Source organism: Phascolarctos cinereus, unplaced genomic scaffold (genome assembly GCF_003287225.1).
Source record: "Phascolarctos cinereus isolate Bilbo 61053 unplaced genomic scaffold, phaCin_HiC Scaffold_4;HRSCAF=312, whole genome shotgun sequence".
Taxonomy (NCBI): domain Eukaryota; kingdom Metazoa; phylum Chordata; class Mammalia; order Diprotodontia; family Phascolarctidae; genus Phascolarctos; species Phascolarctos cinereus.
In genome coordinates, this window is record NW_027555847.1 from 72429968 (window position 1) to 72448510 (window position 18543).

Sequence of the window (18543 nt, forward strand, 5' to 3'; positions counted from 1 at the left end):
TAACTGCAGAAAATAGCAGGAGGACTTTCTTTTCTGGCTACTGATTTTAGCATTGCATGTCTGCCTTCTTTTGTGTAGTCTGTTGGCTATATGTGGACACAGTTGACACATTCTGGCTTATGATATTTAAACTGATATCATAGTAGCATAGAAAATGGAATTTTAGAACAATCTGATCAGGTCCAACATTATATGAATGAACAGTGATGTCTTCAGCCATCATATACAGAGCTAAATTTGTGTGTATATGTATATATATATATATATATATATGTGTGTGTGTGTGTGTGTGTGTGTGTATTTTATATATATATAATATACATATACACACGTATATATACATATGTATACATATACACACGTGTATATATATATATATATATATGTATACATGTACCATTCATTTCTGCCTCTATAACAGAATATATATTTATCATATATATTCTGTCACAAACAATATATTACACATATAATGTGCAATATAATAGACATGAAGATAGAACACATTATCCATATCCATATGTGCATATGTATGCTATATGTATGTATTATATGTGTATACATATATCTATGTATTTTATATGTCTCTCTATATATATATTCCTTCTTAATCTCTTCAAATAGAAAAACTGAAAATCCCTTTATCCCTGACATAGCAAATTACAGATATGCCTTACTCCATGCCATTGATATAAGCCTGGAAAATTGCTCTAAGATGGTATTTACAAAGCAAATATTCCCCTTCTCAGGAACTGAGCAAAGAGATGGATTGTTTTTCTCTTTCTGCTCTAATTCTGTGATCTTAGAGTGAGCTTTTTAACTATTCTATATTTGAATGTTCTGACCTATACGCTTTAATATGTTTTGAAAATTTCTGATTTTATCAGTGTAGGTATTCCCTTCATTGATGCATTTCATACCTTTGCACCTTCTGATCATGTGTGATTATTGTCCCCATTTTCCCAGAAGCTCTCAAGAATGCTTTCTCCAAACCGATGGCTGCCTACCCTTTATTCATGGGTGGTCCCTTAGAGTACAACCATTCAAGTTCTTCATCTCTCGCCTTTCTTTGTTACTACTAGTCCAAATAAAAATTTGCAATCACTTTCAGTATTCTCTTTGTTGTTATTTACAGGATGTTGGAATACAGAATTAGAAGTGGCATTAAAGTCCATTTAGTCAAACACCTTTTTTTTTTACAATGGAAGAAAATGAGATACAGAGAAATTAAGTGATTTGTTCAAGATCACACAGGTAATGAGTTGAATATCTGATTTTACACCCAGCTTCTCTGAATCCAAATCTATTAATCTGCTTACATGGAAATCATTATTGATACCACGTTACAGACTAAGGAAGCCTGTTGCATGGCTTTCTATTTTCCTCTAGATTATTAGTAATTTAAACAATTCTAAGATGTTATGAGGCAGTCTTGCATGGTAGATAGATTGAGCCTTAAGTCAGAAAAACCTAGGTTAAAGACTTACCTCTTCCACACATTGACTTTGTTGTGATCCTGAGTAAGTTTTAACTTCTCAGTACCCTATGCAATTATCTAAGATTGAAAATTACAGAAAAATTTAGGGCCTGCATTACTCAAGTGAGTTTTTTTTTTCCTTCCAGTTGCTGCCTATATCAATGAAATCATAGATCCAGTCTTTATCCTGTATCCTAATTGCTGTTTATTTATTTTGGTCCCCAGACACATGTCATCACTGGGAGAATATTTGTATTAAAATGGTGAGATTTTTGTCATTGCCAAAAAAACTTAGTATCAATGAAAGCTTTGTTCAGCTTCCTGCAAAGCAGAGTGTGTTTACCTCTTTACACTGATCACCTGAAAATACCCTCAGGACCAATAGTCTTTTTACCCTGGAACACCCCAGAACACCTACATTCGCCTTCTTCCACTGGGTCTCAGAATTGTGAATGACCCTAAAAGTCACATAGTCTAAGTCAGGATTGGTCTCAATCCCCTCCACAATTTACCTAACAAGTGGTTATCTGGCCTCTGCTTCAAAATCTACAATGAGGTGGAGTGGAATCCATTACCTCATAATGTGATCCACTCCATTTTTGCATAATTCATATCACTGGAAAGCTTTGTATTTGTTTTCTTTATAGATGGCATGAATTGGCTTCTTTAACCACTGCTACAAAGTCTGTCCTATCAGATCAAGTGGAATAAATCTAATAACACTTTCAAGTTTCAACCTTCCAAATACCTGAAGATAGCTAGTATCACTCTGCCCCATCATGCTCTCTCGTAAATATTCTCACTTCCTTCAACAATTCTTCATATAATATGACCTTGAAAATTTTTATGATCATAGATATTCTCTTTTAGGTTGTCTTCAGTTCATTTATATCCTTTCTATGACATAGAAACCAGACCACAATATAATATCCCAGAGGCACTCTTAATAGGACAGAATACATTGGGAATGATGCTTCTCATGCTCTGTTGCCTGGCCTGGATACAGACTAAGAAAGTATTTTCAGTTTGAACTATCATATCACACTATAGATTTATGTTGATCTTGAAATCTGCTAAAAACAAAACTCATTTTGGATTAAAAAAAAAATTATCAAGCCACACTTCCTCCATCTTGTCCTAGTGAAGTTGATTCTTTGAACTCAAATATAAGGCTTTATTTATCCACACTAAATTTTATATTATTTCATCTTATCACAAGCAGAGTTCCTGGAACATATTAGTCACTTAATAAATGTTTGCCACTTGATTGATTCATTTCAGGCCAGTGTTACATGCTGCCAAAACCTCTTGGGACCCATAATATATCATGCAAAACACTAAGTATTTCTTGTGATTTAGTGCCATCTGCAAATTTCTTAAGCAGGACACCTATGCCTTTATTCAAGGCACTGAAAAAAATGTTAAAACACAAAGCACCAAAGGCAAAACTGTGAAAGCACTTCAGTAAAGACCTCCTTCCAAACTGATATCAAAGCTTTATTACTACTCTCTGTATAACATAATTCAATCATTTTCTAATCTGCAACTTTCATTTAGACCACATTTTTATCCTTTTAAAATAAATTTTCTTTATATATTTAGGTTATGCCTTAACTTCTTTTGTTAATTTATCATTTCATCTCTTCTAAGAAGCAATAACAAAAGAAGAGAAACACAAAAATAGCTTAGCAAAATGAAATTACAGATCAATAAAAGTCAACATATGCAGTGATCCACACCTAAAATTCTCTACTTCTCCAAAGAAGGAAGAGAACTACATTTTCTTATTCTTTTGGGGGGGATGAATTTAGTCAACATGATTTTCAGTTTCTTATTGTTGATGTTCTTTCCCCTACTCCAAAAAGTGGTGTGGCATCACACAAAGGACAATGGAGAGACATATGGTCAAGTCTACAAGCATTTATTGAGTGTCTAGTGTGTGCCAGGAATTGTGCAAAGTCCTAGGAATACAAAGAAACCCTGCCTCAATCTTTTTTTAAAAAGTACCTGCTTTAAAGGAGCTCACTGTCCAATGAGGAAGACAATAAACAAAAAACTATGGGAAGACAGTCTATATATAGCATAAATTATAGATAATCTTAGAAAGATGACACTAGCATTGATGTGGATAGGGAAGAGCAAAGCTTTCTTACGATAGCCAGGATTTTAGCTAAGACTTGAAAGAAGTTAGGAAAACCAAAAATGAAAATGAGTAGAGAGACAATACCAGGAAAGAGGGAAAGGGTGGAGTGTCTTCTTTAAGGAACACCAAGAAAGCCAGTACCACTGGATAATAGATTACGTGGAGTGGGATAAGATTGATTAGTTGTTGTCCTTCATTCTCAAAGAAGATCAAAATGTTGGATTCAAGGTATACTGTGTCTTACTGTGGCTGATCAGACCAATAAAAGCTCAGAAGACTCTACCACAGGTCAGGCACAAGTAGTCTGCATGAACATTTGGAGTGAATTTGCCTCTAAAATTTCTCATTTCACATTTCTTTTTAGCTACTCCCATTCTGCTTTGTTTATAGAGCCTTCTTTGATGCAGGCATGCCATGCTGGGCAGTTCTTTGCCAGTGTCTCCCATGTCAGTCAATCAATTCCTAAGTTCTTTAGAAAGACCTTGAGGGTGTCCTTGTATTCCTTCTTCTCACCACAATGTGATTACTTACATTATGTGAGTTCTTCATAAAATAATAAAATAGTCTTTTAGGAGTAGGGTAAGATAGAAGAAGACTAGAAGGTAGGAAGGGGCTATTTTAAGAAGAGATTTTAAAAAGAATTTTATATTTGATCCTAGAGATAATAGGGAGACACTGGAGTTTATTGGATTTGGGATGATGGGCTAACATGGTTAGATCTACACTTCAGGAAAGTCAATTTAACAGCTGAGTTGAAAGATCAATTGAAACAGGAAGACGCTTCAGGCAAAGAGACCAAACCAAAAGCTAATGTAATAGTCCAGATATGACAGTTTGCACAAGACTAGTTGCAGTGTCAGAAGAGAGAACAGGATGTATATATAAGAGATTCTGTGAAGGTAGAATCAAGAGGACTTGACAATGAATCAGATATGAGGAGATGAGAGAGAGTGAAGAGTCAAGGATGATACATAGGCCATGAGCTTAGGTGACTCAGAGGATGGTGGTTCCCTGCACATGGTAGATATGAGTAGACATCAACATATAATTGTCAAGGAACTTTGAAGAAAATGAAGAGTGAAAGACTTCCTCAAGGGGTTGTATGAAAGGGAAAAAAGTGGATTGGTCATGGGGCATAAATGAGGATAAGAGGCAGACAGCCATGGTTATCCATTTGTACTCTGTCAATGTTGGGGAAAAGTGATTGGATGCTTTATCTGTTCTACCTTTCAACCTGTTTTTCCTTTCTTTCTAAAACTTCATTCCATCTATTCTGTATATATGCTTATGTACATAATTATTTACAAGTTGTCCACTCAATAGAGTGTGTTTTTGCAACTTTTTGTATCCCCAAAACTTAACACAGTGGCTATCAATAGTAAGCACTTAATAAATGGTTGTTGACTGACTAATAACAACATGGGTGCACCATGGGACTTTATGGCAGTATGTGATGAGATTTGACATCTAGGTGGCACAGTGGATAGAGATCTGGGGCTAGAGTCAGGAAGACCTGAGTTTAAATCCAGCCTCAGACACTTACTAGCTATGTAATTCTGGGCAAATTCCCTAAACCTTTTTGCCTCAGTTTCCTAAACTGTAAAACAAGCTGATGAGCTGGAGAAGGAAATGGTAAACCACTCCAGTATCTCTGCAAAAAAAAAATATTTCCAAATATGGTCAGGAAGAGTTGGATAAACTGAAAAGACTACACAGCAACAACAAAAATAGTACAGCATTGTCCCATTCTATGAGCCAAGTAACCTCGTCATCAAAGGAATTTGTTTATACAGGCTTGACCTCTTCTTGATGAGCAATGTTGTCCCTTTGTAATTGTGGTTCCTTTTTCTAGATGATCATTAACCATCTCTTTAATTATATATCCTGGAATGTTGGTAACAAAAATTGGTTAAAGATCAGAGATTAACAGTTTGAAGGGTCTCTTCTCACAGCAAAAACTATACCATTGAATCCAGAAAAAAATACCAATAGTTACTCAGTTCCAGATTCATTCTGTATTTTTTGAATGACTAAAGTTCCCCTCAGCATACTTCGCATTCTCCAAACACCTCCACCCTGAATTCCTTCTTCCTGAGTGCTGAATCCCAGGTCCAGTCTCCCATGAAGTGTTCAGGCTATGTTTATTTAATTCCAGCTTCTTTCTCAGTCTCCTGACTTCTACCTCCTCCCAGAAGCTTTACCACTTTCTCCAACTTTCTAGCTACTTTTTATATATTGTCTTCTGTTAGAAAGTAACTTCTATAAAGTGAGGAAATGGATGTTTGGCTTCTATTTGTAACATCAGTGCTTAGTATATTGCCTAGACTATATTAAGTATTTAATAAATGCTCTCTTTATCTATCTCATCTATCTGACTACTTAGAAAATTATTGCCTTTTGTTATCAACTTTCTCTGTAAGATTTGATTTACAAAGTTCTGTATATGTCATCTCTGAATTTAGAGTGGTTCTACAGTAAGAGATATATGCAATCCTTCAACATTTTCACACTTAAGAAAGCCTTTTCCAAGTTGGTAAGACTTGCTAGTGTTTGTGCACTGCTGATACAGCCTTTGAAAATCAAATTCAGATCAATGCTCAGCTGAACATATTGCTTATGTTAATATAGCCTAATAATCTTACATGTTGGGTTTTTGTTTTGTTTTGTTTTTCCTATCATGTCACAATAATGACTCACGTTGTATATACTTCACCAAAAACACATGGGTTTTCTGAAGCACCAGACTAGGACTTTAAACAAGAAAAAATAAAAATGACTGAAATTTATATAGTGCTTTGCATCTACAAAATGTTTGGCATATATTTATATGTGTGTGTATATATATATATATATGTACATATAGTTATATTCAGAGCACATATGTATACATATGCCTATATTCATATACATATATGCATATACATTAATATGTATATCTGTATATACACATATTACATATATGTTTATATTCCTCACAGATTTTAGTTCGCTATAAATTTAGCAATTCAACAATTTAAAAAATACACCATGTAGCGCTCAATTGGAGACCCTCCTATAGGCTCAGAGACAATCTTTGATAAAGGTTTATCAAGCATAATTATTAAATCCTCATGACTGATACTAGCATACAATACTACTACTAACACATAATGATATTACTAATGTTACTACCACATACACTACATATATTTTCCCACACTTGGTCATTCCTCTGTGTAGGTTATAGCTGAAGAAATTGAATCTTGTACTTCACCACCATATAGATAGGAAGGGGTTGAATCTCTCTCTCTCTCTCTCTCTCTCTCTCTCTCTCTCTCCCTCCCTCCCCTCCCTCCCTCTCCCTCTCTCTCCCTCTCCCTATCATCATAACCATTAACATTAAGAAATTAATTTCTAAGCTTTCAGTTTTCTTTTCAGAACTTCTTAGTTTTTGGACATTCATTCGAGATACCTTCTTACTGTAACACTTATTCCCATTAGAGTAACCAAAAGGTTATAGAGAGATGCAGGAAACATTTTTTTTAAAAATGGCAGCAAATTACCAATGAAGAAATGTGCATCAAAAGTGAAATTAAAGCTATTCTTAAAGAAATGTATGATAGCAAAATGAAATGAGCCAGTCATGTAGTGAGAATGAAGATTAATGCATGTTATTTCCTTTGTTGTTGTTGTTTACAGGAATGCTTCAAGTGCTGCTCTTTTATTAATTATTTATTATCTCTTTTATTATTGTTGTTATATTATTTCTTTTTTGCCAGGATGGTTAAGCTCAGGTTTGCATGACATGTCATTTTGGACTGCATTTTGAGTTCCTGTGACTTGTAGAACATATTCAATTCCCATCTGCAGTTACTAGTGGGTTTGGAGTAGCATTGTGTTATTTTAATTGCCTTTCCTTTATATTTTGTGAGCCTGGTTACTCATATAAAATATTGCTTATTATTGGAATTATGAAATTTAACCATTATGTATCTTGGAATTTGAATCATGATTGTGCCTGTTGAGGTTTAGGGGTTCTGGGATGCTGGGACTCCAATATCACAACCCATGGGTCCTTTCTGAAAGAATTCCACCCAAGCCTTCTTTCATCCAAAGACAAGGTTTATTAGAACATCCATCATATTGGGCAGACTCTTAAACAGTCTGAACATTAGTGAGCTATTGCCTAGATTTTAAGAATCTAAGCTTTTGGCTAGATTATAAGAATCTAAGCACTTTAATGGAAACAAAAGGGACCTTATATATGGAAAGACTGTGGGAGGGATCTAGGAGTGGCCAAGTAGTTTGTGGTGACTGGAGGAGGGGTCTAAGGAAGATCTGAATAGGAGTGGCTTGTAAACTGGGGATCTGGACAATGGAGCCTAGCTAGGATTGAGTGTGGGAAATGGCCAGAGGCCATCTGGAGGGCTAAACTAGGTTAGGGTTAGGGTTAGGGTTAGGTAAGGGTAACAGAATTGGGAGATTAAGTGTAGCCACAAAGAAAGGCCAGTTGATGGGATTATAGCCTCAGGCAAACACCAGAGAGTTGGTCATGTGGGAAAGTCCATGGTTTTTGCTTTTTGGGATTTAGCTCCCATCCTCATCAGTGCCTACCTCTTTTACTCCCCAGATGAAATCTGCAGGTCCTTTCAGTTTGTGTTTTGTTTATTGTATTCAAAAGTTTGGGGCTGTTTTCCTGAGTTATTTCTTACATTTTGCTCAGGTTTTTTGATTTGTTCTTCTAGGAGGCCAAAGATCCTTGTGCTGTTTTTGTACATCTTATCTTTCAGACCAATTCATTTAGCATATACGAACAGCATGCATTCTCTTAATTCCACTACTTTTTGCTTTTCTTCCAGATTATCCTTTACCATATAGATATAGGGAACTATATTTGTATTCTCAGTTTTACTTCTTTAAAGGGACAATCTTGGATTATTAATGAAGTTATGGTGTAAAAAGTAGAATCATAAGAAAACATTTTTAGAAACCGTTGTTTCCTTTTCCTTCCATGCTTTCAATCTTTTTTATTCTGGCTTTATTAGACATCTTCAAATAGATAACAAAAAAGATTATGTCTACAACTAATTCTTTCACAGGCCTCAGTTTCTCTGAGGCAGTGTCCATTTAGTAGTTAAAGACTAGGTAAGGATTGAGGTAAAAAATGGCCTACTTTACCTTCACAGAAGAATCAGTCAGGGAGGGGAAGACCCTCAGAGTCTCTGGCCAGAAGAGAAACAATTGCTTTTTACACTTGCTCTGAGCCATTACTAAAACAATGAGCAAATGACACTAGATCTAGGGCCTATTATTGGCCAATCAGTGGGTACCAGAATGATTTGGTTTTAAAGGCATAGTCAAGTAGATCCATTTGAATCCCAAAGGGCTTTATCAAAGCCTGGTTTTTCAATGCTATATTTCAAGAAAATATAAATTAAAACTTCATGAGACAAAAAGAGTTAATTGTCCCAGTTTAAAAAAAAAAGATAGAATAAATAAGTTGAGTAGAAAAAATCCAGCCCCCAAACCCTAAGATACCCTGCAAAGTATAAGCAATCAAAATTTATATTCCTTTGGACAAAGGACCCAGATGTAAGGATATGATTTCCCATGTGGACAGATGAGGAGGAAGAGGAGGAGGAATTATGTCAGTATCAAATTAGTATCAAAAGAAGTACATTGGATGTATCCTCTGTGGAAGACTTATGGGAGGACACAGGTGAGAATAACAGCACCAAAAGCTGTGCTGTGTACATTGTACCAGTAGAGAGTGTGCCCACACTGATAAGATAACAAATATATCTAAATATTGAAGTAATAAAGAGTCAGAAGTGGGTACTGATGAAGAGGTTTGATTAGTCTTGACACCACATCTTGTATACCTGTTACCTACATCCTCCTTATTGAGACAGAATGAGCTGAACATGTCAGAAAATAAAGATTGGGAACTAATTTGTGGCAAAGCAGAATTTAATAGAATGCTGGTCATCTTGCATCCAAACTGTGGAAGGCATAGTTGCTGAATTATCTGGGGCATATCTTAATGTTGTTTTGTTTATCTGTTAAAAGGCTCGAAGACAATGTTATTATACAGACCTTCTAGTGTACTCATCTGTCTAGAAAAATTAATGGATCAGGGAGAAAGGAATGTACTTATACAAAGTAAAGTTTTGGTGTATAAAGTAGATTGATAAGCAAACACTTTTAGAAACTATTGTTTCCTTTTCCTTCTGTGCTTTCAATCTTTTTATGCTGGCTTTATTAGACACCTTTAAATAGATAACAAAAAAAGATTATGTCTACAAAGCAGCATGAATAATTGCACCTAATTTCCATAAGAAAGGTAGAAAACAAAAGGCTATTTTAATTCAGTAACTAATTTCAGGTTTTGATTGAACTCTGAGTTGATGTTGAGGTATATGAGCTGGAAAATGATTTTTTTTCCCCTTTGAATTATACAGTAATATAAGAATCAGAAACTAGAACCCAATAATATATTTTTTTAAATGGATGTGAAGGGAAATATCAGCTGAAATTCTGATCCTTGTCATCAGACATTCCTAAAAGGTCCATGAGTTAAAATGGAACTATAACTTTTAAAAAGATCTTGAGGCAGTATCTCCATCTTATTCATCTCAATTAAGTATTGCTCGCTAATTCTGATTTAAGCAAAGTTGCATGTTTTCGATTGTAAATGGAGATGTTTTAATAGAGGACTTTTTTTATAATTCAGTGTGGTACTCAACAAAGAGCACTGGCTTGGGAGGCAGAAAACGTGTATTCAAATACCACCTCTGACACTTTTTTTGGGTGTATATCACTTTATTTAGGTAAACTCCACTTTCTTCCTCCATAAAATGAAGGTGTTTCACTAGATGTCATCTGAGGTATTTCTAGCACTATAACCCTAAGAAGATTTTAGTAACAATGAAGACACTTCAGTCACGTCTAACTGACCCACCCCCCCCACAAAAAAATGGGTAGTGGTGGTAGATAAAAAACAAGACAACAAAACAAAAACATACTGGGCTGAAAAATCATCGGTCGATTCTTTTTTTCATCTGAACCAATTTGGATCAAATGCGTGGGCTGCTTGATTGGTCAATGATTATTATTCAGAAACAATGCATATTCAGTAGTCGTTAAGAAAGACAGAGGAGATATAATAAAAAGTATTTAATTTAGACTTCTTCGGATTACCCTTTGTCAACCTAATTATTTAGCACTCCTGTGAATTGGGTGTCGTATACCTTTAGGAAGGTTTCATGGCTCTCTTGAAAAAATGCCCAAACAACTGGGTGAAAACTGGGGGAAAAAAATGGCTACATGAATGAAGAAAACAACTGTTTTGAGTGATTTTTGCACTACAATGATGAGTGATTCCCAGTACAGTAAATGTAGCCAAAGTGAGCTATCCTGAGCCCTTACAATAGAAATCAATTCATCACAGGGTGGCTCCATAGTGTGAAACTGACCTGGTCCATATGGAATGGCAAGGACTTAGAATACCAATTGAGCTATGCAAATAAGCTACTTCAGCTATGGTGATTAAGACTGGGCTATTTGATGCTTTCAGACTTGACAGGGTCAATAGATATCGGCAAGTACTGTCTAAAACCTCCTTTTTCTCACAGTATATAAAGTTATAGGCAGGTAGCATCTAACTCAACGTAAGAATTGGTAGCAATGCAAGGTTTCTGGATAAATAAAGCCATAAACTTTTTTATTCCTAATAATCTTCAAGAAAATATATTACATTCCTGAGATAAAGAAACCATTGCATCATAGGCTTATATGAAATAAATATTTCATATAATATTTTCCTATTCTCCTCTGGACTTCTCCATCATGCCTCAGAAAGCTCTTCCTCCTGGAAGATCACTGAATCTCAAAAGTACCTTCTGCTTCTGAGGTCTCTCCCTTTGATTAGAGAGGAAGTATCAAATACGTGGCCCACACCATCCTCAGTGTCTTGAACCAGATTAAAATGTGATTGGGAAATATTTAACAAAATAAATAAAAGTGCAACAAAACAGAGATAATGCTAATGTGATTTTCTAAATCAATATCCTAAAAAGTCCAAATAATTTTAGTTTATCTCCACAGTCTTCCCCAATGACCACTGAATTTGCATTATTATTGAATAACAATCATGTGAGAGCAGAGATCTTTATATATGGCTTAGTGGCCCCATTTTCTATTTCAGCTTGACACCACTATACTGAAGGCAGAGAGCTTCTCCCTGAAACTCTATTTAAAGAGGGTGCCCAGGTAAGCCATCTCTTTGTTTCCCACCAGGCTGTGCGCCCCTAGACTTATCCATCATACCCCCATACAGGTTACTTCACTCTCCCTTCAGCTTCTTTTTATGATGTTGCCTTCCACACTAGAACGTAAGTTCCTTAATCACTGTCTTTTTGTTGTTGTTGCTGTTTTTGTCCCGAGCACTTAGCTAAGGGCCTTGTGTTTGTAGCCTAATAACCTAGTAGCACTAGTAAGCACTTAATAAATTCTTGGTGACTTACTGATTAATCCAAAGCCTGATACTTCCTAGTGAAGAGATGGAATTACAGAGAAGCCATTTAAAAGTCATGCAAGGCCATATTTACTACACCATATGATCTTCCATATGTCCCCGCTCAAGTCGGGTGCCCATTGTGAATTTCTAATTCCTACGGAAGTTGTGGGAAACTGGTATCAATCACAATGTGAAATCAAGTGAAAATGAACAATCACTAGTTTGAAGGGGAAAGTAATTTGCAAAAGCCTAACAGTCTAAGGAGAGTTTTATTTATATCACCCTTGTATCTGTGGCTATATTCTGACCCAGGAGCTGGCTTTTCACTTCCTTGACTCTGTGTTTCCACTCCAATGCTTCCTCATGGAGAGTTACCAGGTTCCCTTGAAAATCCTCAGGTTCAGAAGGCTTAGAAAAGGAATAATTTTATATGCATACGCAAGTTAATGAAAAAAAAAAGATGCAGACTTAGGAACAAGTATATAGAGTTTGATGATAGCAACAAATCAGCAACCTCTAGGAACATGTTCAGTCTGAATGGTTTATAATATTCCTGGGTAGAATCCTAGTAGGGAGATTTTACAGCATGTACTTTCAGAGTATGCCCATGGGAGGACAGAATATTGGACTTGGAGTCAGGATGACATGAATTCAAATCCTAACTCAGATACTTAAAGCCTATGTGACTAGGCAAGTCATTTAACATTTGTCAGCCTATTTCTTCATTTGTAAAGTGGGGGCAATAATAGCATATTGTGATGATCAAATGAGTTAATAGATATAAAGCATTTTAAACAAATACTAGATGGGTAGCTAGTTACTTCTTATCATACTTATCTGCCCAAAGTACTCCCAAGCTTCAACTTCCCCAGACAGAAAGGGAGATAAGAAATCACTTTCAATTTCCCCCATTTGCACTCATCTGTGCAAATCACAAGGGCCCTGATGGTAGAAGACTGACAATTTGGCAACTTTTGTCCTCCTTCCTCAGAGCAATATACCACAGGTTGATTTTTCTTTATTCATTAATTTTACAGCCCTAAAGTATATGCATTAAATCACCCTAGGCTAACAAACTGTTACCTCATAGAGATCCTTAGAAAGCTTGCTATAAAGACATAAAAGAATGGGTCAAATTTTTACATCCAATAATTTTTATATTAATGAATACTGCTTATAGTCAGGAGGTTTCTTGAGCACACTTTGCACTCTTAAGAATATTAAACATTTGCCCTGCAATATTGTTTACACTCTTAATTTACATTGTAAAATCCTTTCTCCATAATTAGTGCAAAGGGGACCTTTAGCCTAGTCCTTTTGGAATTACCACAGCTTCTAAATATGTGGAGACTCAGTTAAGAAGCATTTATTGTAATTAAATAAGCATAGGGAAGAATGTTTAAATATTATTTGATTACTACCATAATATATGGAATATTGACCTATTTTATAATTTCACGTTTCTCGATAACTACATCAAATGACGATAGAAAAAGAAGCATACTTTGTTCACTGATTATTTCAAGCGTAAATTACATCATGTATATATCTCAACAACTCACAGGCAGGGACCATGATGGCCTGTACTACTTTGATTATTCCTTATCACTTATCACAACTTTAGACAAATGCTAGGTTTGTGGAAATGACTGCTGGAAGAAAGTTTAGATGAAATTTCTATGACTTTTTGCTTGGGAACATTTCTGTTTCAGAACATTTGCCACAGAGTAATGGCAAGAGTACCTGCTGTGGAAATATGAGATGTGGATGTAAATCCTAGCTCTACTACTTACAACCACCTTAGACAAGGGTCTTGGGACACTGAGCCTCAGTTTCCTCATCAGTAAGTGATGGAGTCGACTAGATAACTTTCAAAATCCCTTCCCATTCTAAATCCAATGAACCTATACCCTTTTGAGCCAAGTTGGAAAGCAGAGCCATTCCAATACAATTGCAGCTTTCTCTTTTCCAGAAGGCGACAGCAGCATTACTGAGGGCTGATGGGTCTGCTATTACCAGCTGATAATGTGAAGGTAAGTTATAATTTTAGACCAAAGGTACTAGTAATAGACCAGCAAGGTTTTCATCAGTCAGGGAGAAGGCCAGAATGGGAGATGCCCTACTGAAAAACTGATTTAGCTTAAGAGTTCAAAGGATAACTGGGGCACAGGTCAGAATACCTATAACTATAATGGCAAGACAAGACTATATCAAAAAAAGAGAAGTAGCAGTAAGCAGAATGGTATACCAGCAGTTTAAGTCTGGGTCAGTGACAAGTGGTAGGCAGTAACCAAGATAAGTGACCAAAGAGCTCAATAGAGGCAAATTGCCCATTAAAGTGACTCTTTAGGGGCAAGCAGCTTTTAACTGATGTTATAGGTGTGGCTCTAAATTCAGTATTTTCTTAGTTCAGATTCTATGTTGGGAGGAAATGAGGCACTCACAAGGCAATCAATATTTATCAGAGTAGGATGTTTACTCTGTCCACACACAGAAAGGCTACACAACAATGATATAGAGCAAGCATAGAGAGACTCTTAGCTTTTCTAGATGCAGCCCCCCCCATCTCCATCCAGAAATTTGTCTGGTTTGTCACACCCAGCAACAGTGAGAGAATCCAGCTCTTTTTGTCACTCAAATTGTATTGTTTTTATCTCCACAACATCACTTGCATCCAGTTTCTCCTCTTCTCTGATTCAATTATCATTCTCCTTCAGAACCTCATCACTTATCACCAGGACTATTAAATAAGTGGAATGAGAGAAAGCACTGGAGGGTGACAATAAAGTTGATCGCTTGGGTAACTGTATATAGTGGTGTCTGCAACAGTGATACAGGAATTTGAAGAGGGTTGAGCTTAGGGGGAAAGATGATGAGTTAACCTATATAAACTATATAACCTATATAAAATCAAGTCATTTAACATCTTTAAGCCTCAGGTTTGTTATATATCAACCTCCAAAATAAGGTGGTTTGATGAGATTACCTTCAAGGTCTTTTTGAGCTCTATGACTAGCCCTAGGTCACACAACTCATAAATGTTCTATGAATGAACTCAGAACTCTTCTGGGAATTGTAAGTGATTTCAATGGACAGTGAGACTTTAATTCAGATATTCTGATTCCTAATTCTCTACAACATTATGTCTATCTCTCTAAAAGTTATTATTTAAAATCTCCTATATATTTTGGAAATACACACTTGAAATTTATCATTGTTTCCTAGATGCACAAATCAAGCATTTGGAGTATGGAAACATAAAATAATTTATAAACTTCACTCATATAATTAGGATTTTCATTGACAAGTTCATCCCAAGGTATAAACAGTTAGAACTTGGTTTTGTTTTCAGACTGGACATTATTTTCCTTCGATCTCAAAGGCTATGCTTTTAGTCTCTTGCTTCTGGAATTTTCTCTCTAAGGAACTATTTTATTCTAATAACTGAGAGTATTACTTGGCCCAGTATCTCTAGCAACTCTGAGCCATCCTTCAGCTCATAACTCACCCATATTCTTGCCTGCCAACAGGTAGGCATCATTCCCCTACCTTCACCTTCATGCTCTGGAATCATAATCAAATGTATGTTTGTATTGCTATTGCAAGGAGCACATGCATCTATGCTGTACCCTCATGCCTGTAATTCCACTCAACATACATAGCTTTTGAAACCCAAACATATAATGAATCTTTATTGTTTGATTTCTCCTTAAACAATAGCATACATTGAAATTCCTTACAAGCAATTGAATGTAAAGCTGGGGACAATGGTAGCTAAAAGAGTGACTTCAAACCTATCCTTTCACTACAAACCGTGTTTGTAGATTAAAAAAACAAAGAATGTCCATGCTAGACGAAGTCTCCTAGGCCATCTTGTCCAACATCTTCATTTTTTTTTTGTAAATATTAAAAAAGTATTTATTTTTGCCTTTAAATCACCACCATTTACAAATATATCTCTCTACCCTTTACTTTCTAATAAACTATTCTTTTTAACAAAAAGAGGAAAAGCCATAAAATTAATCCTCATATTATTCTGTTTATATTATATCACAGTCATAGCTCCCTGCCTCTGAAAAGAAGAGAAAAAGCACATTTAGTCTCTTTTCTTCATTTTAAAGGTAACTGACATTCAGAGGGGAAGTAATTTGCCTTAGGTTCTATGGCCAGCTAGTGATAGGGCCAAGATTAGACTCCCACTTCTGCTTTGCACTCCCAATTCATTATGCTTCATTCATATGATTTTGGTGCCTGTAACTCAAAAATATCAAAAGGAGGAAGTCTTCCTGAATGAAAATGAACAACTCAGCTGCATATATTTCAGATTAAATAAAAATTGAATTAGTTTTAGATCAGCCCTGCCTGGCTAGTTAGCCACTAATGAATAGCTCTATATCAAATTGATAATCACCTAAACAACCCAGAGCCTCTTCAGAAGAAGGAGAGGCCATGGCAGCCAATGCCTAATCAAAAGTTGGGGAGTAAGAGGATAAAACAGTAAATAAAATACCAAACAGGGTTGCAGAAATGGTGGCAGCACTGATTTCTCCTCCAATAATCCATGAGATTAGAGAGAACATTGGAAGCCAAGGGTAAGCTCAACATGGGATGATATGTGAAATGGGGCAATGAAGTGGAACACTGGGATTCAAACACTCTATGGCAATTCAGTTAATCTGATTTTGAACTAGGCAGATAGGTGGTGCAGTGAATAGGGTGGTGGGCCTGGAGTCAGGAAGACTCATCTTCCTGAGTTTAAATCTGGCCTCAGACATTTACAAGCTGTGTGAACTTGTGAAAGTCGCTTAACTCTGTGTCAGTTTCCTCATCTGTAAAAATGATCTGGAAAAGGAAATGACAAACCACTCCAATATCTTTGCCAAGAAAACCCCAAATGGGTTCACAGACAGTTGGACGTGACTTAAAATGACTGAACAACAACAATTATGAATTAAGGTTCTAAAATTCATGTCATCCTAGTTCTTAAGAAAAAGCTGAAATTTTATTTCTAGCTACAATATTTGGATATCCATTAATATGCTATTGTGACAATATAACTTTATTATATAAGTATACTTTATACTAACACTGCTAGAAAACAAATTCATGGCTTGCTGATGAGCAAATAGAATGAGTTCAAGATATTTGGTTATGATGGATTAGTTCTTCACTATTAACAACCAGGCCACACAAAGACTTGTTTCTTCTCATATGTTCTTAATCTTTTGAGAATGCAGTTCATTATTCATGGATCAAAGGAACATCTCTTTAGAGGTGGAAGAAATCTTGGAAGCATCTCTAGTCCAAATCCTTTTAACTTATATATAAGAATTATGAGATTGAGAGATATTCAGTGACTTAACCAAATTATAAGAGGTAGTAAGTGAGAGAGTTAAAATTTGAACCCTGGTCCTCCAATTCCAAATTCAACAGTCATTCTGCTGATGAACCACAGCAGAATGAAGTGTATCTGATACTTACTTAAGGAGAGAGCATGGTAGAAATGAAGTGTTCATAAGGAACTCTATGTACTTGATATAGAGATGTGCGCATACATCTATATACACATACATGCATCTATGTGTATATACACATGCATACACATATACCCATAAGAGTGAGCATGCATGTACATGTGTAGGTATATATGTGTGCATGTTGATAGGCAGCTAAGTTGCACAATGGATAGAGTGCCACCCCTGGAGTCAAAAGAACCTGAGTTCAAATCTGGTCTCAGACACTTACTATGTGACCCTTGGCAAACCACTTAACCCTATTTGCCTCAGCTCCTCATCTGTAAAATGAATTTGAGGAACAAACTGCAAACCACTCCAGTATTGTTGCCCAAAAAAACCCAAACGGGGTCATAGAGAGTCAGACATGACTGAAACAACTCAGCAATAACAACATATAGATAAATAACTGTATTTCAATATACCTGGCTTCTTTTATGATCCTAAATATTTTATTTTATGCATTTAAAAGTGTTCTAAGGAATCCATGGGCCACACTAAACTGCTAAAGAGATCCTTGATGTGAAAAAGAAAAGAAAGGTTAAGAACTCCTGGTATTGAGAAAAGAATAGAGGACTAGAAGTTAAGAGGGCCAAAATAATGGTTCACATTCTTCCCCTAAAAAATTAGACTATTTCATTTCCAGAACTGAACCCTCAGAGTCACAACCAACAGCAGCCAGTGAGAGAAGGAAAAATTGTGGAAAAATATTAAGTTTTTTTTTTTTTTAAATTGAATGGATTATTAGCAAACTATGGCCTTGATTAAGTATTTAAGCATCTGTCTTTTGAAAATGAATGGGAAGTTCATGACCAAACAGGAGATAGAGAACATTATGAAAAGCAAAATGGATTAATTTGATTACATTAAATTGAAAAGTTTTTGCACAAACAAAGCCAATGCAACCAAGATT